Genomic DNA, 25,504 nt, shown 5'->3' with positions numbered 1-25,504 from the left:
TCCTCCAGGGTCTCTCTCGAAGGGGAGTTGGGTTTTTCGACTCATTTCGGTCATTCCAGTCGTGCGATTTGATTCATGGATCGTTCTTTCAGAGCGTTCGAAATAAAGCATGGTAATTTTTAGGTGATGTTGAAATAGTTCTTGGAGTGTAGGTCAATGTATGTTATGCAAAAAAGTTTCAGCCAACGTTTCTGTTTATTTAAACTATCATTAGGGCTATGAAAGAAAACATAAGAACAATATAAAATACAAAGATATACAATATTTTTATATAAATAAATGTTACGATAGCATTTATTTTACAATAATATAATAAAATATGTATAATTTTGACATGCCTTAACTTTGTACATATTTATTGATATTATGTTACTAAGCTATTACCACACCTAGTAACCACTAATTTTGATTAAATTGATTTACCACACCTAGTTACCATTAGCATCGGGCAGTATATGAAAAATCTCTGCCACTGCCGGTATTAGAACCGGGACCTTATGGGTGGGAAACCAGTCCTCTATCCAGCACACTTATCCGATCCCGCACAAAATAAATGATATGAACAAAATAATGTGGCGAAGCAAATGCATATAATATGGAACGTGAACGCAAACACTGACGATCAAAATGTACTACTCCGTGACCTAAATGACAGCAACGGTTCAAAATAATGTGATGAGAAAGAAATCCATCGTTTACTGCCTTACGTATTACCGTAATTAATTTTGATGGTGAATCTAAATAATTATAGAAATAGCAGAGATTTAGAGTTGAATGTTTGAAGTTCCTTTCCGAGAGAAACATGTAGGATTGGTTCACATGTATTTATTTTAAATTTTCTAAATAAGTAATGAAAAATATTATTTTAATACTCTTATTTACAACATTTGAACCTTATAATTTTCCTTTGTGTCGTAATTTTATTTGTCATTTTTTCAAAAGTATCATCGCGTCAGGCCTACTAGGTGGTATCGAATATTACGATGAGCCGACTTCTTCTCCGCGTGATTTTATTTTCCTTCGTGCAGCGATTCTTCAGAAGATCGAAGTAATCATGCGCATCAAAATTATCTTCTTTCATGAACTATTCGAAACAAATTAATATAATTTAATATGTGAACGCGAATACTGACGATCAAAATATACTCCGCCAACTAAATATTAACATCAATACAAAATTTTATGACTAGAAAGAAATCCATCCCAAACTGCCCTGCGTACTCCTCTAATTTATGCTGATAGAGGACCGACCGATAGAGTGCGTGGAAAAAATAAATTCACAAACTCTTTGTGGTATTCCATTATAAGTTTTCCTGGACACAATTACTCATACCACTTATTTTTTATCATAGCGCTGATATGATGATAATTCATTGAAACCCGGGTCGCGCTCTGATTAAAAAAATGAGTGGTATAAGTAATTGTGTGATATCCAGGAAAACTTAGAGTGCGTGGACCTCATTATCAACATATACCGCTCGGTTCATTTTAAACATTTCAAAACGAATGAAGTGATTCGAGTCATTCGTTTCGTTGCCGCGAATGATTCACTCACGAACGATTCCCTCATGTAAGACACGGCTCGACTCGGAAGGGGTTACACCACATCCCTTCTCCCCTGCGCGGGGGCAACCCTCTCCCACCCCTTCCCCTCACCACCCCATTGTTGACGGGGGAGTAGGGAAACCGACGGAAAGCGCTCGGCAGTCTGCGATCGGCGGCGGCGACGGAGAGAGAGTCCGGTGCTGCGCGTATCCCCTCCTCCAGCGACAGCACAAACAACAGCTGTGAGAGGGCTTTGTGTGTGATTCAAGGGTGCGATCGCACAAGACGGGTCGCGAGGAGAAGAGGATAGTGAGTGCTTGCAAGAGTAGGTGCATCGTGTTGGTGAGGCTATCTCCCGTGCATCCTATCACGGAGAGTGTGCACCTTTGGCGCCAGCTAGCGGAGATCAATCCGGCAGGGATAAGTGGCCGTGCACCTATGCAGTGACACACACATCTCCCCATCTCCTTCGGGTGAGTCCAACCACTTACATCTACATCACTCCTGGGGCCACGCAATTTCCAAAGCGATTTCTCGGCCTCTCCGACAATTTTTGTTATTATTATTATACATTGCTGCAAGTAGACTATTGCCTGGTGGCAGCATTACATGTATACACATGAATAACAGATGTGTGCTTACCAAGTTTCTATCTATCTAATACAAAATTTAGAAACAGAATAGACACCCATGGTAAAAATAATACACTAATTCTAATCTCATACTACAAAGAATTTAACATTGTCCCAATAAACCAATTTCAAACAATCCATTAAATGCATTAATTCTAATATAATACAACTAAAATATGAACATTGACCCAATTTCACACTCTCCCGTTTAACCCACAATGTAATTAATCAATAAGTGATGCACACTTCTTCCTAAAAATGTTCGCATTTGCATGGAAGATCTTAAATATAACTTCAGATAGGTCGTTCCACGCCTTTATTCCTTTATTTAGGAAGGATTTTTTCAAAACGTCTGTTTTTTTCTGTTTTTTTTCCGTCCACTGTTACCCATCCTCTGGCAGTTACAGATTTTCTCCCTGCCCTCCTCTAAGCTCCTGATTCACTTGGTGTCTAAGTCGTGGTATTCCAAGCGGCCCTCATCCTAGTGGTTGCTCTCCCGTCCCCACTCTTTTCATCATCTCGTCTACCTCTCTTCTCTGCACTCTCTCCCCCAGCCACCTTCTTCTCCTGCTCATCACCACTGCTACATTATCACGATCCTTGTATATATTTCCCTCACCTCACGATTCTTACTTATCCGCCATTTTTTCCGATCCGTCCGAAAACTCGGCGTAAAATTTTATTTCAGAAAGTAATGAATTTCTCTTCTTTTGTAAGTGTCCAGACTTCCGCTCCATACAATGGTACTGAGCTGAAATCTTGGTTGTATAATTACTTTTTGCATCTGAGCATGTTATTCTGGTCTGTAGTTGCTTCCAAATAGTTTTGATAAAATCCAATAGCGTCGTTGAGCTGACCCCAGTCTACATCGCAATTCATCTGCATCTACATGCTACCTCGCAAGCCTCCTCAATAAGCGTATGGCGTGGGGTGTTATAACAACAGGCGTGTACAAAAAAAGAACGTGCGCTTTGTATAGATATGACTGCTGAGTCCCACCCATCTTAGAATGTTTCCAGCCGAAGCTGCATCCCGTTAAGATTTTTATTGTTTTTTTTCAAATCTATTTATCATTACCTGCTGGTTTGATAATATTCACGAAACCTGGAGAATATGGATATCCAGTGCTTTGATTTTTTAAATCAATCTGTTTCGTGTGCGAAGTGGATGCTGGTAACTTTCTGGGAGGGATAAAATATGTATTTTGGAGTAAAGTGTCACCACCATTCGTCAACCCCTCTCCTTCGGGTGAATCTATCAGCGGATACCCCCGTGAAATCCCTCCTCAGGGTAGAACAGGGAGAGTGAGTTATTTGCATCAAAGTGACATTTTCAATTAAAAAAATCATTCGGCTTGGCTGGGATTTGAACTCGGATCGCCCGATTGTCGGTTGGGTATGTTGCTAGATGTACCACCAAGTCATCTTCTCCCAGAAGCAACATTCAGATTCCCTGCTCAGCAAAATGATTTTTTTCCCGGCAATTTTCACCATTAGTGTGAATGACTTTTCACCCGTGCGCGTGACTGCGGATGAAATCGCTAGTTTCGCGCAATGCTTTAGGGAAGGTGAGCTGTGCCGTCTTAATGGGCTAGTTTGCCTATTCATTTCACTGTCGATTGTGCTATAGCTTGAGAAATAAAGAGACCGTTATTTTGCCGTTTTTTAGGAATTTGTCGCATACTTCTCGAGCTGTTCACAGTCGAAAATCGACCGGCTTAATCCCTTCGCAGATAATTCGGTGAGGTCACAAACTCATGCCGAGCGGATTGCCTCTTCTCTGTTACTCCTGGACCATGTGCATGGGCCTCGCATGGCTCATTGTTGTTGTATCTCTTTTGAGGTATTCATTCCGTCGTTAAAAGATTCTCCCTAAATGTGGAGACGAACATCCGATGACATCACCAACTCATGAAATGTGGGCTGCAGCGTTTTTGCGTTCTCTTATTTTAAAAACTTGGGAGGGGGTAATGAGAAAGATTTTGGCGCGACTTATCTCTCCCTCCCACCTACCGTATTTCTTCATTTAATCACGATTTCGGGTGTGCATGAACGAACGACGCCTTGTTGTGTTCTGTAAAGATTAACTCCAACGGCCGTATGGTTTTAAACTTAATTATTGTCACAGATCGGTTTACCTTGTTGGGTCGCGAGAATGGGTTAATGCCGCATCGGTGACCAACCACAGCCTCTCGACCGAAAACCCTCCGCAAAGACACACAACTCTCACGAACTTGCGAGGATCCTTTTCCAAGGGTTGATGGGGCTCCGCGTAGCTGCACGTGCGCCCTCTGCTTAGGGGGTGGAGTGGGGCGGATGCTGGTTGGAGGTGGCCAACCACAGCCGAGTTCGTGTGCACCGTCGAAGGAGCGAAGCCAGGGTGGGGAAACTCGGCGTCTGAGAATTGGAACGGGGCATCCAGTTCGCTCCGGGATTATAATGCTAGCTTTCCGTCCATGGGCGTACCCAGCGAGGACCTTTCGGTAGATTTCGGGTAGATTCACCCCCTAGAAGTAAAAATTGCAAATGTCTTTAAGGAAAATAATATTTTTTCAGCAAATAATTTTAAAAACTAATTAAGAGCTGTTACAGTTTCCTTAAAATATTGATTTAATCCACCTTTTTCATGCTTAAATTTTATCTAAAACTTGAACAACCATGGCTTGCCCCCCTCCCTAATTTTGTTCCTGGGTACGCCCTTTTTTCTGTCAATAAAAGGCCAGGGTCTATTCCTTCTCGCCGAATTCGAAGGCAATGCCAATATTGTAGAGATATAATTCATTGATCATTGTGAGTGAACAATCGTGGGATTGATTTGTACCAGTTCATCATTCCGCTCTCATATGAGCTAGCCATTTCATACTGACGTTTTTATTCTCTTTTACATCCTCTAGTCATTCGGGACAGTCATTTACCCTTCTTCCAATCCACCTGTCCTTATCCTTACTATTGTTTTCATGGGCCATCTTTCCTCATAATTTGCCCAGCTACTTTTTAGGGTGTAGAAAATTCTTAGGTACGTGAAATGCAAATCCATGCTCAAATAGAACGTTTTCATTAATAGCCTCCAATACCTTTGAATTTCTATTGATATACTAATCATCATAAGGCCATAAATGTGAGATTGGTTTGACGCAGCTCTCCATTCCTCCCTCCTATCCGCTAACCTTTTCATCATGACGTATTTCTTCTCTTTTACATTCTTTATAACCCTTTGTCCTATGTAACTCATTCGGGGCCGTCCCTTGCCCTTCTTCCCTTCGACCTGTCCTTTCACGATTGTCTTCATCAGGCCATCATGTCGCATGATGAGGCCCTCTTTCGATTTTTAGAAAACTTCTCTTCTCTCCTATTCCTCTCAGCCCTTCCTCGTCACTTACTCGGCCCACCCACTTAATTAATTTTCATCATTCTTTGGTTGCACCACCTTTCGAATGTTTTCGATTCAGCCCTCCCTGCAAATATATGTGTAGTACGTTTAATGAGCATTGTATCAAAAATAGGGCGTATTTTTAATCCATCTGCTATTAGTCAGCATACTAATTTGCTGAAGATGGTCTAATAAGGGTAATTTTTGTGAAAGGTATTAGTGTCGAATGTGAGGAACAACGCTTACCTGAACGATGCTTACTGTCGAATTGACGAGAGACACCGTGCATGGGAAAACGCTCGATTAATCCTTTGATGTATTGCATAAAATTTCTCTTGACTCCAAATAATCTATCGAGCGATCTTTCAAATATCACCTCGCTGAGAGAATTTGAACGCGAAATTCCTGTGTGGTAAACATTATACCCGAAATTTCTAAAACTTTGTGATTATTTTATGCATAATCTATATTCGTGGGGATCATAGTAGATAGTGGGAAGAGCGCTTGGTTCCTGATCGAAGGGTCCCTGGTTAAAATCTGAGGTGAAGCCGTCGGACACTCCCAAACAAAATCCCCAGAATGCGAGGTGGTTTCCCACCCAGGGGGGGAAAGGATTACCTTTGCTTTCAATTTATACAATTTGTAGCTGGAGGGTGGGAAGGAGGGCAAGGGACGGCCCCGAATGAGTTGAGTAGGACAGGTTATAAAGGAAGAAAAATAGAAGAAATATGTAGCTATGAAGAGATTAGCGGATAGGAGAGAGGAATGGAGAGCTGCGTCAAATCATTCTTAGGATTGTTGTCTTCTGATAACGATGACACCTATGTGGTGCATCACGCTATCATGCTTACAATTAGCAGAAGCTCACAGGCGAAGTACACACGAGCCTTCGAAGTAATTGCCATGCGAAAAAATTCCTCTACACCGAGAACGGAACCACGGGCCTTTAACTTTCCGGGTTCAAGGTACGGTACGGAATTTGGAGGCAGCGATCGACAGCTGAGGTCATTTAATTCATGAGGATGGGTGGAAGGAAATTTGGCGTCGGCATCAGGCTGCTATTAACGAAAGACGCAAACGGGGCCACTGCTTAACGTCCAATCCGACGGACGGTGTGCTGAACTTGAAGTGCTGCCCTCCACTGAGCATTCAAAAAAGGATCGGGAAGTCTTTGAAAAATATCCGTCACCACAGGGGTGTGAGCTAATTGAGTTATCGTATCAACCGAATATACCCTGAAGATCTTCGACTCTCGCGCTCCAGACCATTGATAAAAACCAGAAAATATATGCGCATATTTCTCAAGAAATAAAAAAATCGGAGAGAATAGCCGGGTATATTTTGATGAGACTTCACCCCCAAATACCTTTGAGGGGTGGCCTAAAATTCAGGGTATTTCAAAGATAGATGGATACTATGCCGCTGGTTCACGTCCAGCTCTTCTAATCGGCGGTGTACTGGTGCAGTCAGAGAGTACTCCCTATCGGAGACTATGTCCTTCATTATTGACTTTCACAATTTTCTCGTGCAGCGTTGGCACAGCATGGGCGGCATAGCTTCGGGAGGAGTGTAATCTAGTCTAGTACGAAATAGCAAAAGGACGATTGAGAATGCATCCGAAACTTTTTTTGTCATCCCAACAAAAGTCGAATCAGCCTGAAGAAATCCCCATAGCGTGGACACATCCCTCCATCTCGAAGCTGATTCTCGAAACTAAAAATTTAACGGACGAAGGGAAGGAGTAGAATCAATGTTAACATAAGCTTGAAAAAAAGACGCCTATATCCGCCGAATACCCTACTCAACAGATCATTTTCCCATTTAGAGAACGCATACCACTCGACCGATCATATTTTTTTTTCTTTAAGGTGTCACATCTTTTCCTTAAAACTCAAGGTATCATGTTGTTATTTCCAAAGCATTTAGGCTAGACCTTTTCCAATATTCTCCTGTCTGGCAAGCATAAAAAAATTACCTCTTAAAAATATTGTGGTAAATCTTTCACATTTGATTAACCAGCGAATACTTGCCATGAATATTTCAAGATGACGTTTTAAGCAAGTAATTCGTAAAAAAAAAAACCTGAGGAACAGTAGTAACGCGTGTTCTTAAGCTACTTCTAATTTCCTCAAAGGGACTTCAAAGTCCCTCGAATGAAAGTATTTACGATTGATTTAAATATTGGTGATCACAAGGTGAATACAGTTGTTTTACCGGAATCGTTCTACATCTGTAGACGCAACTGAGGTCGTTTTTGAGTTGAACCCTCAAACAGAAATCAACTGCTTGAATGAAGCGACATGTTGTGGGGCATAACGACATAATATCACATCAATAATATATCGTATATGTCCTCTTGTATAACCCATGCAATAAGTTTCGACAAATTAATGAGTCTAGCCTCATAATACCAAGAATAGCAACGCTTCCTCTTTTCATGAAATTAAACTCTGCATTCGTGATGACCACTCATTGCACGCTCGGTTTTTTCCACTCGCATTTCATTTGTTCTCGCTGCATTTTCATTGCATGTTTTCGTCAACTAACCACTAACTAGTGTTGCCAACCTTATTTCTTTGGAGTGCACCCCTTTCCTGACCTTAACTTTTCATGGATATGCTCACTCAGTGATTGAACCAAAGGTTGGTTTGGATAAGCGAGAGTATAGCTCACCCCGAAGTAAGCCAAGGGAAGGGAATTTCACACATTCAGAGAAGATTAGTTACTTTAGAAGAAGGCAGTTACTTTCTCTGAGTGATTTCCTGTCCTATGGAAACTTCTTCGGGGCCGTCCCTGGCCCTTCTTCCCTTCCTTCTGTCCTTCTACGATTGTTTTCATCAGGCCATCATGCCCCATAATGCTACCAACTAAGTTGTTGTGTCTGTACCTTATGGTTTTTACAAGGCTTCTCTTTTCTCCCACTTTTTTTTAGCACTTCTTCATTATGTAATCGATCTATCCATTTTATCTTCATCATCCTTCGGTAGCACCACATTTCAAATGATTTCCTCCATATAAGCGTACACAACTACTAATTACTGTATCAAAAACTAAATACCATGTCAAGATTACCTGTTAATGCAAATTAGTTCATTCATGCAACGGTGGTATGAATACAAAATGCGAATTCGATGCGTAAGATAAAATGAAGTCCAACTGAAAAAGAAAGCGAGGAATGTGTTAAAGTCTTAGATCATCCTGGAGAGATCCGCGACTTATTCAATGCGTTTCGCAAGTGTTATTTTCCATGGCGGTTCAAGGAAAGAATGACATCTTAGATATTTCCGTTCTGAAGTCGTTTTCTTTTGATTTCCCATCGTTATCCCATCTACTGTTGCACGAAGGTAGCTGTAAGACTTACTATACGTCATCTGAAGAAAATTTCTTTTGTGTTCATTTCGCAGAATTCAACGTATATATCATTCTTACGCCTGTGTAGTGCATTTAGCTGTTGATCGATTGCAAGTGGAGGGCTGACCAGAGCCAACTAACGCTTCTCCTTCACATTTTGTCTTAATTTCCTAGAAGATAGTAAATATGATAAGCAGCCTCTTACATGACTCCTAGTCTCTTGCATAGGGTCTTGCACGACATGCTGTAGCTGATTACCTGCTTGGTCCTTCCTACATAGTTCGTGAAGCTCCGTAAGATTTTATTTGGAAATAACGGGACTCAGTTTTGCGTGTGCTTGAAATTACCGTGATGGGTACTCCTTGACATCCAATCTCCTTTTTAATAGTACCGTTCACCAGTTTTTTTAAACTGTCGTTAATAATGAAGTATATTATTTCCGTTTTTCGGTCTGTCTCCTTCTCATCGAGCTATTCATTACGAACATCGACGGAGCCCTTTCGCAGAGAATTTGGTGATGTCACCGACTCCCGCCGATAGCGTCTATTCTACGCTAATCCCCGGCCTCGTGTTGTTCGATTATGTTCGCACTCTTTTTACTCTGATTACGTCACCCACTCTTTAAAAGTGAGCGACAACAATCCGATTCCGACTCGTAGCCTACGATTCTTCTCGGTAGTGAAGTAATGGGCGTTCGGAATGATTCCGTACAATAATAATAATCTTCCTCCAACGATTCCAGCATGTCCCAACTGAAGATGACGTAATTTTTCGAAACTTTGGTCGTCATTAATTTTTTCACAGTGAAAATTTCATGATTTAATCATTGCCATCATTTTCTTTTCTTGTGATTGGTTCTGGAAACGGTGGGGAATGCAGGTCGGCACGTGCAAGATGTTTGCAGAATATATTTGGCTCGCCGTTATCCGACCACCCTTGACCCAAGCTGTGCGTACTCTCATGAATGAGTGAACGATTTTCGTTCGAGATGCAACGCGCGCAATCGGACTATAATCTGGAGAGTGGGTGGTCTTGGGAATGGCGAGCGGGGGCGTCTTGCGGGCTTTGTCTCGAGCGTCGGGCGAAGGCGCCCAAGGGGATGGGGGGGAAGTTTATACTGCAGCCCCGTGGCAGAGGGTTGAGAGAATGTCAGAGCAATGGTGTGGGTGGATGCGTGCGATTCGTATTGTTGCGGTGCGGAGGGGGGGGGGGGGAACCCTAGCTGTCCTCTCCGTCGGAGATAAAGCTATTCGACGTTGAAAAAACATTATACTTACAAAAGTAAGTGTCCTGTACGTATTTTTTACCTCCTAAATTCGAACATAATACTCATAACGTCGTATCATATGGCGCAAGTTTTAGGTTCAGAATGATGGAGCAATTTAGAAAAGATATCTTTCAGATCGATGCGCTGGACATCATCGAAGAGCCTCACCATTTTTTTCTAGGTCTGGCAGAAACAATAGATTTGGAGAGACATTTTTTGCTGAACAGATAGGTGTAGGAATTCATTTTTCCGCGCAACAATAAAGAATATTAATTAATGATGTTAGGGGCTCAGTGCGCGCATATCCATTTCTTTAGTATTTATTTTTATGCTTACGATCCTAGTCCTCTGACACCTCTTGGCACACGACCATTGCCTATTTTCTCGTGTCCTTATTCCATTTTTCTTAATATTATGAAGGAGCAGTTCACCCTGATCCAAACTAATCTTGTCCAGGATACATAAAAAATAAAGTATTGCATGTCAATAATTGCAAATGTGATTGCAAATTGGAGGAGTGATACGTTGTAGGATGTAGTATACGTGCGATGATGAGTATCTTACTGAAAAGCGCTTTTGTACCCAACTGAAAATGTGCTGGCCCGCATTGATACCGCTCCCTGTGTAGTGGATATATTTAATGTGCTGCTTGATATTATCCGCTGCATTTGATAGTGTTATCCCCTAATTCAGAGTTTAACGTCATTTTTTACTTGTTTACGTTAATTATGTTTTTTCCAATTATTTTTTACTGTTAATTTAAAATTCAACAATAGGCTTGATTTTTTCACGCTGGTAATTATAAATTACCGTGAACTGAGGTATCTTTGGACCATTTTTTCAAGATTTTCGCTTATAAAGCTGGCGTTTATATTTTCTTCTTTTAGAACACTTTTACCATTGAAAAGTTTCAACATTTCCCTCTCATTTCTAATTACTTATTTCGAAATTGGTTGATATTTAAACCAACGATTAAGCCCTAAGTTTGGTCAAATGTCACCCCTCTTCTCGGGAAGACTTTTGACCAATCTGCTTTTGTATTAAATTTAAACGGGCTCTGCCTTTTGGTTAAATCTCACCCGATTCTTAGGCATACACAACATGATTAGGATAGTTTTGGCTTAGAAAATTACTCCTTAATACGAACTTAGTGTCATTTTTTGGCTGGAAAAATAACTAATCACTTTTAGATATAAAATTCGAAGTGTACAATGAACATTGGCAGCATGTGTGATATCATGGTTTCCAATCGACAAAATGCGAGTTGATTTTCCCGGAGATGAGTTTGGGGTCCCATATTTTCCTCGGTACAAACTGTTTTTGATACCAAATTTCATCTTGCACAGTAGGCCACCTGCAGTACAGTGGCGGCTCGTGAGTCAAATGCTAGGGGGGGCGCACTCCACCGGGGGGTCATAATTTTTTAATATTTCGTGTATTTTATTAAGTTTTTACGGCAATCTAGGAATTAAATTCTGTGATGCCATACGTTCCGTTTTTTTCAACAAAAATACCTAGTTTTCCTAATAAAGCTTGATTAATAAATGTAAATGCAGTAGACTCTCGGCCATACGGATCGGCTTAGTCCGGACTCTCGATGATACTGATCAATGATCTTGAAGAATAAAAATATATTTGCTGCGATATTTTGCAAATACAAACGAAAATACGTAACTTAAGGTTTTAGCGTCTACATTCTTCGTGCGAATATGCCCGCAATACACTTCTGTTGTTCGTTTTGCAATCATAATGCTTTATTTGTCAAATCTATACAACATTTGCAATGATTTAGGTAGCAATAACACTTTTAACACCTGAGGAGGGAGGAGAGTGTCACTGACTTCCACAAGGCAACAAACACTACTAGAATGCGCGCGCTTTGCTATTGCAGATGTAAACTTTGATGGCGGTGTTCGCGTTGCTTCTTGAATACAGTATGATTTAAAATCAACAATTAAACATTTCTCACACATTTTTAACAAAATATGAAATACTCACAGGCCTTTAGTTATATTGCAAAAGTCCATCCTTCTTTCATTTTGTCCAGCAAAGTGATCAATTACACGTTCGTTGAATTCAGCGCCGGCCAACAATTTCTTTCCGATTGAACACATGGCAAGGGCACTAGTCTATAAATAAGCAAGGGACGACACAAAATGGGCCGACGAAAAATACGACCAAAAAGAACATGGTGCCTGGACAAAGAATTGGGGACAATTTTTCCCTATATTTCCCTAAAACATAAACGAGTACTGATGATTAATTCAAAATTGTCTTCTTGAATGTACACACAGCACTAAGAAACTTCTTAATCGGCAATTACGCACAGTTAACTCCTCGAAAATGATGTCTGAACTCATTTCACTCCGTTCTTTCCGAGAGTCTTGCCGTTACTATAAGGACGACTTTAGGGAGATAGAAGTCGTGGTCCACTAATGCTGATTCAGCTGAGGGACGAATTTAAGGTCAGCAAAGGCATTCAAGCAAACAAAGGACGTCACGGAACATCTCCTTGAGTCTAAGATTCATATGTGGTAAACACACGAGACGCCAACGGGTCGCATTTGGAATAACCGTGTCTTCGAAATCATTGCCATGATATAATAGAAAATAAGTTCTAGATCGTTAAAGAAGACGACTCGACTGAGCCACAGGTGGGAGCTGTAAGGATTTCCGCACTGATATGAACTCTTCGAGGCCACTTAAATCAGACCCAAGTGGGCATTTTCCGTCAGACAGCTACCGCTCTGCCGCTGAGGAATTAGGTGAACATGAACTAATACAACAAGGACGGCTAGAAAAATGATGAACCTGCACACAAAAGGTGCATTGTACGCGGCACTTCATGACATTAATTGAATGACTCTATTTAAAGTCGCGCTTAACGATTTAAATCATATTTAATCCTTCACCCTATCACGCACGCAACTATTTCTTAAATTATAAATCAGTGGGGAATGTTAACTGATTTTTCCTAATACTACAGGTCTTTTGATAAATTTATCTGAAAAATAGGTACCGTATTTCTAATCATCGGGAAGATATGAATACATTGTTAAGGCCTAAATATTATAATATTAGTTTCCCCAAGGTTCTTGAAATTCGTAATCATAACAGAACTGTGTCAAATACTCGAGAATAGTTTTCCTTCGTCAATACGGCCTTTAACTGGTTGGATTTTATGTGTTCTGGAATTCAAACGCCAAAAAACGCAAGCATAATGGGATAATTTATTTACTGTAGCAATACCTACCAGTAATTAAAAATTAAAATCGTATAACTGCACCCAGTACAGTGACCATTCTGATTCCGTAGGTCCCTTTTCTGTGGCAGCACCAAGTAGACGCCAGATTATACGCCCGCCGGCCTGCGCAGCGATGTCAACTCACTCGTCGCTTTGCGCATTTTCGGACGACGTCCCAAGACTTCCATAAGACACAACGTTAGACGCGTCATAGCACCAGCGGCCCCCACCACTACCACTCTCCATATAACTGCATGGGGATGGATTGGGACGTTCTGGCCAGCGCCCCACGGCTACAAATACGAACTTCTCGCGCTATTTCTTTTTGTGTTTTTCCAACACTTTCGATGTATGGGACTGAAAAAATGCTTTGATTAATCAGATGTATAATTATAAATTAATGGATATTAATTTTTTTTACTTTTCCAAATATTTGGGAGGGGCGGCGTCCGAGAGTCCTTATGGGCAAACCGCCACTGCTGCAGTATTTCCCAGCCCTTTCCACAACACTCACAAAGTATTCTTTCCCTTCAAAAAAAGCATTTTTCCTGGATGTACTGCTCTTGATCTCTTGTGTAATATACTCTTGCTCTTTTATCTGACAGACACGTACTCTCCCACCCAAGATTTTAGTTCTCCGTTCTCGTTTGAGTCCACTTCATCATTTTCCGAAGTAATTTGGAGTGACAGACAGCTACTACCAAAAAAAAACATTGTGTATTACCTCAGTTTCACTTATCTTGATGTCTTTTGAAATTTCAGTCCTCTGTGTGTACAAATGAGGTGGTCCAAAGGCCACGGATGCCGACTTATAAAAAATATTAGGGGGGCCCAAACCGGGGATCTTGCCCCGGGAAATTTCAAAAGTAGTGAGTTTTAAGTTTTTTAAGCATTTTAGAAGAGTTATATGATCAACAGTAAACCCTGACAACTCGAATCTCGACATCTGGACATTCCGGGGAAAATCGACAAGCCTGACACATTTTTTCCTCACACTCATAAGGAATTTTTGAGGGGGCTCGGGCCCCCTCATGCCCCATGGAGTCGGCGCCACTGCCAAAGGCTGATGTCTTTCAGAAGTAAATTCTCACAAAAATAATTTGTGTTAAAAAATACAAATACTCCTTTGGATATTTACCCTTACTCATGCATCTCTCAATTTAATATACGCCATCCGAAGCAACCACGTGCAGCACCAGCAGACATTTTGACAAGATTTCATACAAGGACATAAAGAAACAAAATATTTTACATCACATTCCAAAGAGTAGAGCATACTAGCAGGCGTGACAACCTTTCCATAATGTCCAACCTTAATTTCAGAAAGCTAAAGCAACTGCCGTTTACCGCTAAATTTGTGCAATAGAACAGAATGATGGCGCGGGATGATTCAAAACCATGAGTGTGGACCCAAGTCGCACTGACGCGGTTGGCTAGATGCCATTCCACATTCATCCCGTTCCATTGATTCCAATAGGGTAGTTTCCTTCATCAAAGCCTCAGTTTACGGTACATATCCGATTAATCTGAATTACATATTTTCTGATAACTTCAGGCTTTACTTTGTGTAGCATCTCCATACTGAAAATAAAGGAGTAAAACTTTGTCAGGTTCACTATTATATTAATATGGGCACGACCCGGGTTTCGTAACGTAGTTACATCTTCAGGTCAACTTACATCTTCACCTGAAGATGTAACTACGTTACGAAACCCGGGTCGTGCCCATATTTATATAATAGCTAACATGACAAAGTTTTACTCCTATATTTCCAATACGTATTTTCTACCACGTCTATTTGAATAAATTTATTATTCGATGAAAAAAGAGATTATGTGAATGACGTTGGGAGTTAATCGCGTAGATAATTCCAATTTGGTAAATCGCTTCTCTCACCTGGCTGTTGAATAATATTTTTATTTATAGAATGCTTCTTTTTTCTGTAATGCATCATTGGTTTTCTCTGCGTTATTTGATAATAACCTTGCATGGTGAAAATTCAAACGCTGCCAAACACCCTTGGAAATCTCACCAAGTGTCTCCATTCGCTGGAGAATCTCGCAATTGACGCATTCCATTTTATTTTTCTCCTGGGGATACGGAATCGCCGCCTCCGCACTCGATTCAGCCGCACGACTCACGTGGAGTGGAGGAGAGAAGGAGGATGTGTGGGGATATACATACGCTCTGCGGACACTGATAAATTTATGAGCGCTCTGCGTAAGTAATGAGATGGAGAGGTAATTCCCTTGAAGCAACTGCTTACATGACCAAAGCTCAATTTAGTCGGCATTAAATTTAGAATTAAATCGAATATTACTTCAGCGAAATAGGAAACGGAAAAATTATGCTTGTAAAACTTTCCGGTCGTATTTTGCGTTGCATCGATAAGGAACTCATGTAATATAAATCTGTTGCATGATGAATGTTTGTAAGAAGCTAAAATCACTTAAGAACCTAACGCAGATAATTCACAGAATTATAACGAGTGCTTTTCATACTAGGCTCACTCATGACGATTTTTAAGCATAGGTTTTTAAAAAGTAATATCTCCTCTTTTCATGAATTTGATTCATATCTTACTTATACACGAACTTTAATCTTTTCACACCTTTTCCAAAAAATACGTGTCTTCAACTATGTTGTTCTTTCTATTTCCCCACAAACTTTCATATATCTCCGTGATTTATGGCTTTATTTAAATCTAAAACTTTGAGTAAGAAACTAAATGTTTTATGAGTTGAATAATTGCCCTTTCCTAGCATTTTTATGCTTAAAAGTTTAAAATTCTTCATTGACTTTTTTCAACTATTCATTTCCAGAATTGGCCAAAACTTTTATTTTAAAAACTTATTCACATAAAACACACAAGCTTTTATTTTCGCAAATCGTTCTCGGGGTATTTAGTTTGAGGTGAATGTAGATTCTTCGAGCATAAGTTGATGACGTCGAAAACTCCCGTCAAGTGACTCACCGCTTCTCCTCGGCCTCGTATGGTTCGTTTTGGTTTCGTTCGTTACTTTCTTGTGACCGATTCCTTCCGTCAATGGAAAGAACTCCCTGAACGGGGAAATGAACCAGAACTCCAATGACTTCACCAGGTTATGAAAAGTGGGGGTCAAATTTCACGTTTTCTTGTTTTAAACTTTGGAATTTTACATCAGAGTGAGCCATGTCACCATGAGTTACCATGGACACGTAGATCAATGAACTGAGGCGAACTCATCATTGATATGAGATAGGATCGCAGGCTTTCCCGGCGTAGTACTATTGGTAGAAATTCATCTCGGGTTCTCCATCGGGTCGGGCTTTCCAAAGTCGACGTTTCGATGCTCATCTAGCGCATCATCGTCATCAGAGCGGTTGAGTGAAATTCCCTGATTACGATATCTAGCATCGAAACGTCAGTCATTGGAAACCTGATCGAGCGCAGAACCCAAGAAGAATTCCTGCATCGTGGAAATTCATGACAATTAGGTGCCTGTTCTATACTGATGATGAATTATAATGATTTATTTTTATTGCTTCTTATGGCCTGGTTACACGGTACATTGACACGTACAAGTTAATGTACGTTTGCGAGAATGATTTTGGTGGACCAGAACGGAACATGTACGAATGCATGAACCAAGTTAGAACAGGTTCTATTTTCTGTGCATGCATTCGCACAAGTTGGTGGTTACGCGGTACATTTTCGTGTTCATTCAATCGTTCGTACATTTGGACATTAATCCGTACGTGTTAATTTATCATGTTACCAGGCCTTTAGACATTTTAAAATATCGTAAATAAAAAACCAGGCTGGAGCTCTAGGTGACCCCGGAGGCTTTTGCCTGTTGGTGGGATCACCTTGGGTAAACAATGGTAATACTATGTATATTTGAATAGCAAAAATTCTTCTAGATACATAACTAGAACATTCGATACATAGTGTTGCTCTCCAATCCATGCCGACAACATGCCACGGCGCTTGTGTGAACGGCTGGCTGCGGCCGAGCAAGCGCGCACAAAGAGGAAGGAGGGATAGTACGTATGTTGCACACACGGCCTTGCTCTATCACCACGACCTCTCCTTTCCCGGAGGCAGCCGCCCGGCGCATTGCTCCACACACCTGCGCCATGCCACTCTTTAGTGTGGGGGGGGGGGGGGGCGCGGGAGGGGCTTACGGAGTGGGGAATGGATGCCCCGTCCCCCTTTCCAACATCCCCCTTTCGCCATTGCAATAAATCACCCTCTCATTCAACCGCCTCCCCTCTCGCAGAAGAAAACGAACGCCTAACTCAAGAATATTACAAAAGAGTGTCATGTTTGTGCAATGTCTCATTTAATCAGTACAAGAATTGCGAACATGGTACTCTTTTGGTGATTGTTTTTCGGGTTCCTTCCGCGTTGACTCATATTTTGCGGACGATACTTTCGAGCGCGTTCCAGCTCCCGTCTTCTTGGCCAAAACGTAGGAAATACAACACAGGAACAATAACATAGGAAAATTTCTTTCATTTCTTTTCTTCGGGTCCCGAAAGACCCGAAGACGGGAGCTGGAACGCGCCCGAAACTGCCGTCCGCAAAATATGAGTCAACGCGGAATGAACCCGAAAAACAATCACCATCAACTCACCGCGGAAGCCTCCGTAATAATGATACTCTTTTGTAATGTTTTTGTGGCAGAAATATTCCTGATTCTGATTAAATTATATGCTGCACTCAGTGGCGTAGCCAGGGCTTTGAAATTGTGGGAGAGGGGGTTTACCAGAGATTTCGGGGATTTTTTATATTAAAAAACGCGATTTTTAGGACTCAAAAACTGTAATTTTGTAATTATATTTATTGAAATGAAAGTATTTTTTATTCATTGAGGCCATTTTAATCTTTTTTGGCGCCTCTTTCAAATGGAGGGGAAATGGATTTCCTCTCCCCTCCACGGTTAATCGGTTTTCATAAATATCCGCTGAGTGGCGATGGAGTGAGATTAAGCCAATTACTACCAATTTTTTTCCAACTGCGTATTTGCGCTCGCGAGGAATAACATTGAAAATTAATGAAATGATAGATGAAATCATCAGGAAAATGCTCTCCTATCAGCTAGCCTTTTCATAGCGACGTACATCATCTCTTTTCTAGCCTGTCCTGTGTAACTCATTCGGGGCCGTCTCTTCCCTTCCATCTGTCCTTCTACGATTGTTTTCATCTGGCCATTATACCTCATAATGTGGCCAACTAAGGTGTTCCGTCTTCTTATCAGAATTTTCATGTGTCTTCTCTTTTCACCCACTCTTCTTAGCATTCCCTCGTTGCTTACACAGTCGATCCATTTTATCTTCTTCATTCTTCGGCAACATCACATTTTGTATGCTTCCACTCCCGACTTCTGTGCACCTGTCAACGCCCAAGCCCCGCTTACAAAAAGGAGCATTGCTCCATGTGTAGTATCATTAACAGCCCTAATTATCGCATATTTTTCTGTGAAATTCGGATCGCTATGCCCGTCAGCGACGCGATTGGCGACTGTGGTAAATCCAATGAAAATGTTTTGGTGGGTGACAACACATCTGCAGGCCGATTGGAGAATCATCCATTGTATTATTCGTTGGCCATCATTTTCAGTGGTATCGGTGGTTCAGTGGTTGAACGCTTGCCTGCCACGCGGGCGGCCTGGAGTCGATTCCCTGCCGATGAAATTTTTTTAACCTTATCCATGCACCCCAAGCCCATACCAACCAGTACCTAAATTCTTCCCTGATTCAGTATCCAAGTAATGGAATTCATTAACCCCTCAATAACATGCTCCTCCACCCCGGAATCTTTTAAGAGGAAATTATACGATTATTTACAACGTTAGCACTTTTTTATCTTAAATGTGCCAATTATTTTTGTGCTTATTGATTTGAATTTTGTAATTTGAACCATTTTTTTCAACTACTTACGTGTTTATATTATGCTTATTTCATCACTATTGTATTTGGAGCAGAATATTGTCTGTACTTATGTTTTATTCTCTTATTGTTTTCCCAGAGCGTCCATAAAACCATTCATTCATTCTCCCGCGTCTGATTCACCTTCCTATCTTGCAATATAAAAAAGAACATCTCTCTCCCCCCCCCCCTCCCTCCTCCTCCTCCCCCGCCCACCTCTCCTCCTATCTCGCCCCTCGTCTTCCGCCCCCCCCCTCGCGTGGAATGGACCCGTCCGACCCTTTTGAGTGCGCCCTCCGCTGCGAGTTCGATCATTCCGTAGGTCTGGATGCATTCCGGACGAGGCCACCTTCGTGCACATCCTGACACACTTTCGCATGTATATCAAGTCTCGTCGCCGGTGCATCTATGTGATGTGAATATCGAAATATAAACAGTACCCTGTGAGCCACCCCTGGGGTGTTTGGCATGGGGTGACAAATCACCCGCCTACGGCATTCAATATATTCTTCACATGCGCACGTAATGGTTAAAAAATAATAAAGATAAAAATAACACGTTCACATTCGCGCAGGTTGCGTGAACTTCGGCCGAGCGTGCATCTTTCCGTGCCACTCGAAAATATGGCACGAATATCCTTTCTGGAAAACCTAATTACAACTGCTGGTTCGCTATAAAAATGAGGCAATCCATTGTATGTTAGTTTAGTGCAAAACATAAATAAAGGTGAAGCAGTTCTCAAAAACAATGCTATGAAATACAGTAGTTCTAATGAATAGAGTGCAAATAAAAAGATGCTTCAGTTTTTTGGGGACGCGTGGTAGCGTAGTGGCTAGCCTAGCATTCTGCTGCTGATCGAGAGGTTCTGAGTTCAAATCCCGGGTGAAGCCAATCGGACACCCCCAAACGATGTTCTCAGAGGGCGAGAGGGGTGGCCCACGGAAAGGAACTGGCCCCCTCCTACCCTTAATGCGCGATGTTAACACGCCTGTGGCATGGTACGGTGTTAGCTCTACCCTCACCTAACTAAATCAGCCTTCAGATTGAATCACTGAGCGTGAGGTGTCCAAGCAAGTGCCACGATTAATTTCATGAATTGAAAAATCGCATAGTATCCCTGATGGTAGGACATCTTAAATCTTTCTGTTCTGCCGTCTGTTTCCATAAATTTATTCCCTTGATATCTTCTACCAATTTATATAGCTAAAAATGAGTGCAGGATATTTTCGCATGTTACACAGGGCAGGGTCATTGTTATGGGGGGATGAAGGGGTTCATAAATATCCGCAGCGCCTTGGTGGTATGCAATACCTTTCAGCAATAGTACGATATGAGGTCTGATATTTTTAGATATTTTGTTTTTAGATCTTCGTCAATTATTTTTCACAAACATTTGTTGCGATGTGATGCGATAAAAACTACCATTGAAGAGCCACCTTAAGGATTACTCGCCACCTTCTCAATATTTTCTTGGAATTTCTGGGGGAACCGGCCCCCTGAATCCGCCTATATTACCACATGTTCACAAAAAATGTGAAATGATAAAAATTACTCGTACACATTCATGGAGGTAATGTGAATTCCCACCAAGTGTCCATCTCGCCACGCTCCCAATTCTATGACGCAGATACACTCGCAGAGAAAGCTAAAATTTGCTAACGGTTAGTAATTACCGTAAGAATATCCTAGCAAGCTAGAATCAGGCAGAAGTTTCACCGAGACTAGATAAAGATGAAACAATATTCCATAATCATAGGAATAAAAAAATAATGCCGTGAAAATGCAGTGGGAAAAATTGATTGAAATGGAAAAAAAGCAAACATTCAATCAATCTACCCAGTGAGTGCTGCGATGAGTTCATGAATTGAGTAACTGTTGTTATTCCTGGTAATTCATTATCATATCATTTTATCCATATTTTATGATAAGCCTGAGCATGGTTAGATTAATTTTTAATCCTAACCCTATATTATTATAAACTCTCTGTATGAGCATATATATTTTTTAGACATTTCCTTTATGTACTGTATAGAATGAGGCATATTTGGTAGAATATCGCTTAAGCCACATAAAACACATTTTAAACATGATCACTTATCATAGAAATCCTTTTCTTAAACCATGTAGATTTGAAGTTATAAAAAGAGAAACCGGACGGGGCTGGGATACCTTTTTTATCTGATGAGAAAATCGAGCATGATTAAACTCATTGTTCTTACTAACCCTCTGTTGTTATGTCAACCAAGGAGACGGATCACTTGAAGGGGGGTTCAGCTCATCCTGGAAAAGCTTGATATTCGTTGCCACCACTTCGGTCGCGTGGAATCAGTTTTCTGAAATTTCAGCTGCGCGGCGATAGGTAGAAATGGATCCATCTAGTCTCAATGTCTGCAATTCGGTACTATCACTAGCGAGGAATAGCATTGAAAAGTCATGAATTTGATAGTTCACACTCAGGACTCAGGATAGAAATTTTCGCTATGCCCTTATCACTTGTAAATTTTTATTGTGATGATGAGGTCTGAATATCATACAAAATTCTGTAAAAAATTCAAAAAATCTGAATCTACAAACATTTTTGTTCGAGAAAGTCATGGAACCTATTCACGAATAAAATTTCCGTTGACCGCCCCAATTTGAGCTCATTTCGCCGTGAAATACGGATCGATCTTCTTTCCGCGGTGCTAGTGACCACTATTATGAACTCATTCAAAACTACTGAAGATTGAGCCACGGAATTTTGAGGAAATAACGAGGTGTATAGAAGAACTAAGAAAGTTTTTTTTGAAATAATCAATTTTGGGGTATTTTTAGCACCTTAATATTAATTTTTGCTCCCATAAGAAGATCATCGAATACCCTGCCGATGCTTTTCCAAATACTTTTAAAAAATATTTGCTCTCAAAATTAAAGGAAAAAATCATATTAATGTATAGCTTGAAGCATGAATTATAATTTTCGTTCATTACGTTTTTGTGACAATGATATGTTTGCTGCTCCTAATCCTGCATGCCTGTCCATGGGCTGTTATGAAATTTTCCCTTTCAGGAAATAGTTCTGGAAACTCGAGTGTTGCTAATATTTCTTCTATTTCTCGATTAGAGTGTACTGTAGTCTTTGTTTTCTGTGCATACTAAGGATAATCATTTGAAATCATATACGGACGGAAAAATTCTTCCTCATTCAGCCGTTCTCTTGTAATTTTAAGCGAAAAATACGCGAAATTTTTCGCCCACTTTCCGTGAGTCGATAACGCCATTAGTATCTCAACCATTTAACTCTTTTTTTTATCGCTGCTTATGGCAGGAAGGAATCGTTTACAAGAGTTTGAACGACAGTGATCCACGCGAGGAAGAGAACAGTAGGTAGCTGAGAAGCGTCGACATGCACGATGCACAGCAGGCGTTTGTGACGTCATCCACTCAGATGAAAAGGGGTCAGGGGGCCGTTGATTTTCTGCCGCGAAAAATGGGAAAATATGTGTCTCTTTAGCTGGGTTCCCATGGAATTGGAATCAATGGAACGGGAGGAATGTAGAATGGCATTTAGCCAACCGCGTCAGTGGAAAGCAGGTCTATGGGTACGGTGGGGATTGAGATTGGCTGAATGCTTTCCGCACGCTCCGCAACCGTGTGATCCCAGGTTCCATTTTCAAAACCCAATCATAGTAAAAAATAAAAGAAAGTTGATGAATGAGGCCATTGTCACCGAGAGCGTATTTTCCCCGTCGATATTTTTGCAAATCTTAAAGAGTCTTGGGGGAGGTTAGGGTGGTTCTCAAATTAATGGCTGCTGGAGGGTGTGGAATGAAAGCAGTTTCTAAAAGTGCAGAAATGGGCCCAATTCATTCGTCTTTGCCTCGTGGGGCAGGTGTCTTTGCGGTGTGGAAGCCCTCCCTTAAACGTCTGAGCGTCGCCGAGCGCAATCGCGAGCGCTTGTCGACTGTTTTGCCGCTGCAGCTGCAGTCGTGAACGTCGGCCTCAAAGTGAACGATGTGATGCAAATGGAGGAAGAAACGGGGCACGAGAATGACCTCTCTCAAAAGGAAAGAACACCACTCACTGCCAAGGTCAGCCAGCTGGACGGACGTCCCTCCGCCTTTGGCTCGCTACTCTTTCAAGCTCCCTCTGCATCGGTCTTATTTGTTTTGTCTCTTTTTTGTAGCGTATAACACGTTGTGGAGTACAACCATGTCAACATTTCATATTAATTGGTGAGGATAAAAAATTCCCCTAGACCGAGAATCGAACCGCATACCTTAGGCTTCCCTGGCCACTGAGCAGACCACTATGACATCTTTGGTTGCTTAATTCCCGTACCAATTAAGCGAGGTTTATGTCAGCGGAGTGCCTTCTTGAAAGCCCGTTGATTGATTTTTTTATGGCAATAACGAAATGATTAGGGGACCTAGAATCTATTCTAGGAGACCACCCCACCAATCTAAGTAGTACAATTTTGTTTCTCAAGGAAATAGGTCTTTTCAACAAAATTTAAAAGCTTCCCTCTATTTCATGTTAAAAATTGCGTAGTAAATATCCATTTATAATGAGTGTTGAATCAAACGATTGAGTAGTGGTGCAAAATGACCTTGCCGTCGACGCACCCTTTATCTCAATTCTACTACTACTACGAAATGATTAGATGGACGTAAGATTTCTTTCGTCATTCATCAGGATCTTTGAAATTCTTATAAATTTGAACCCTCTTTGAGTGTTTGATGTACCCTTGACGACTTGGCAACTTGGCTTCATCGCATGCGGGCAAGATTGAAATTGCTAATAAGTCTAGATCTCGTGATGGTTCCGATTGGATGACAATGTAGAAGGCTCTTGTTTTCATGTCTTTTATTTTGAATGTAAATTTCATTCCCACTAAATTTAACTCTCATAAAGGAGGAGAAATGTCAGGATTTTTAAAACTTCTCGGGCGACGCACCGTGTAAGGATGTTGAAGGTCGACTTTTATCTCTCGTATCATTACCAGGGGTATTACTGGCAGTGAGTCAAAATGATAACAGCACCTTGTCCAATTCAAAAATTTTCACTTCAATCGGAGTCTAAATAACCAAATGCCCTGATCAGGGTAATAAATTCACCAGCCACGGCTTATGCATTGTCTTATTCACACTTTTTCAGTCTCAGTCCTGATAATGATGATGATGATATAGACACTCGGCGAAACGTCGACCTTCAACAGCTTTACTAGATACCGAACCCGAGTAGATGTGACAAATATTATTCTCCGGGAAAACCTACGAACTTTTGTTAGAATTTCTCTTTATAATTTTTGACTTTGCTCATGTATGTAATTTGTGGGAAGTCAATACAATGTGGTGGAAGTTAATTATATTAGTTAAATAAGGCATTGCAATATTTCTAGTGAATTAATTTTCTCACGGCGCGTTTGGTAGTTATAACACATTTTAAAGTGCGCTTGAAAATGTTATTGCGACATCGAAATGCGTCGCGCGATAATAAATGCAGTGGAATTACTTCAATGTCTCATTAAACTACCTAATAATTCCCTTTACTCTTTAAGTTTCCCATTATTATGCGGAAGTTGATGTTTCAATGTTTGCTTTTTGTTTCGTGAGCGGCCACCATGCGCGCTTTTATTTATGGTCCCTGTGACAACGAGATCCGCCCTCCATCGGTTGCCAAGCCCTCCTGGCAGAGATCTCTGTTTAACGCTTCAAACTCCGCAAAATCCCCGCAATATTTTATATATATTTTTCGCATAATCATCTGCTCTCCTCGAAGCTGTGCGATAGCGGCTGCATTATTTTGTTGGGGATGGGAGGGGGAATAAGGGGGGACGGGGGAGACGGAGAGGAGGAGGCTTTCGCTTGGAGAGAGAGTGCGAGTCGAGGCGTGGGCAGATCGAATGGCGACGCCTTCTTTCCCTGCATAGAGAATTGGGTCATCATTAACCCCAATCAAACTACCACATTTTGATGTAATGGAAAAGCAAAGGTATTTCTACTTAACTTGATGGTGGTGGTTGTGACGACCTTGTAATTTTCTTTGCAACAAGTATTCGCCCCTACTGGTTCCGGCACTTATCGTGTCATTGTCAAGGGTACTTCTCTACAAGGGTACCACAAAGAGGGGGTTGAACCCTTGAGAATGACGCAGTAAGTGTCGAAACTGATTTGGTTAAACAAGCGTTGTGTGGAAAATTACT

The 25,504-nt window shown here is 41.1% G+C and overlaps 1 protein-coding gene across 1 annotated transcript in view; it reads left to right on the top strand.

Annotated features, from left to right (window-relative positions):
- The first annotated feature begins 1,691 nt into the window (after window positions 1-1,691).
- The window catches only part of LOC124157043 (ATP-binding cassette sub-family G member 4-like), a 67,567-nt gene continuing 43,754 nt past the window's right edge, over window positions 1,692-25,504 (top strand). The window contains exon 1 of the mRNA XM_046531515.1: window positions 1,692-2,018. The gene's annotated coding sequence lies outside the window, so the exon portion shown is untranslated. The remainder of the gene's footprint in view (window positions 2,019-25,504) is intronic.

This window comes from Ischnura elegans, chromosome 4 (assembly GCF_921293095.1).
Source record: "Ischnura elegans chromosome 4, ioIscEleg1.1, whole genome shotgun sequence".
Classification (NCBI taxonomy): domain Eukaryota; kingdom Metazoa; phylum Arthropoda; class Insecta; order Odonata; family Coenagrionidae; genus Ischnura; species Ischnura elegans.
This window is presented reverse-complemented; position numbering and strand designations above follow the sequence as displayed.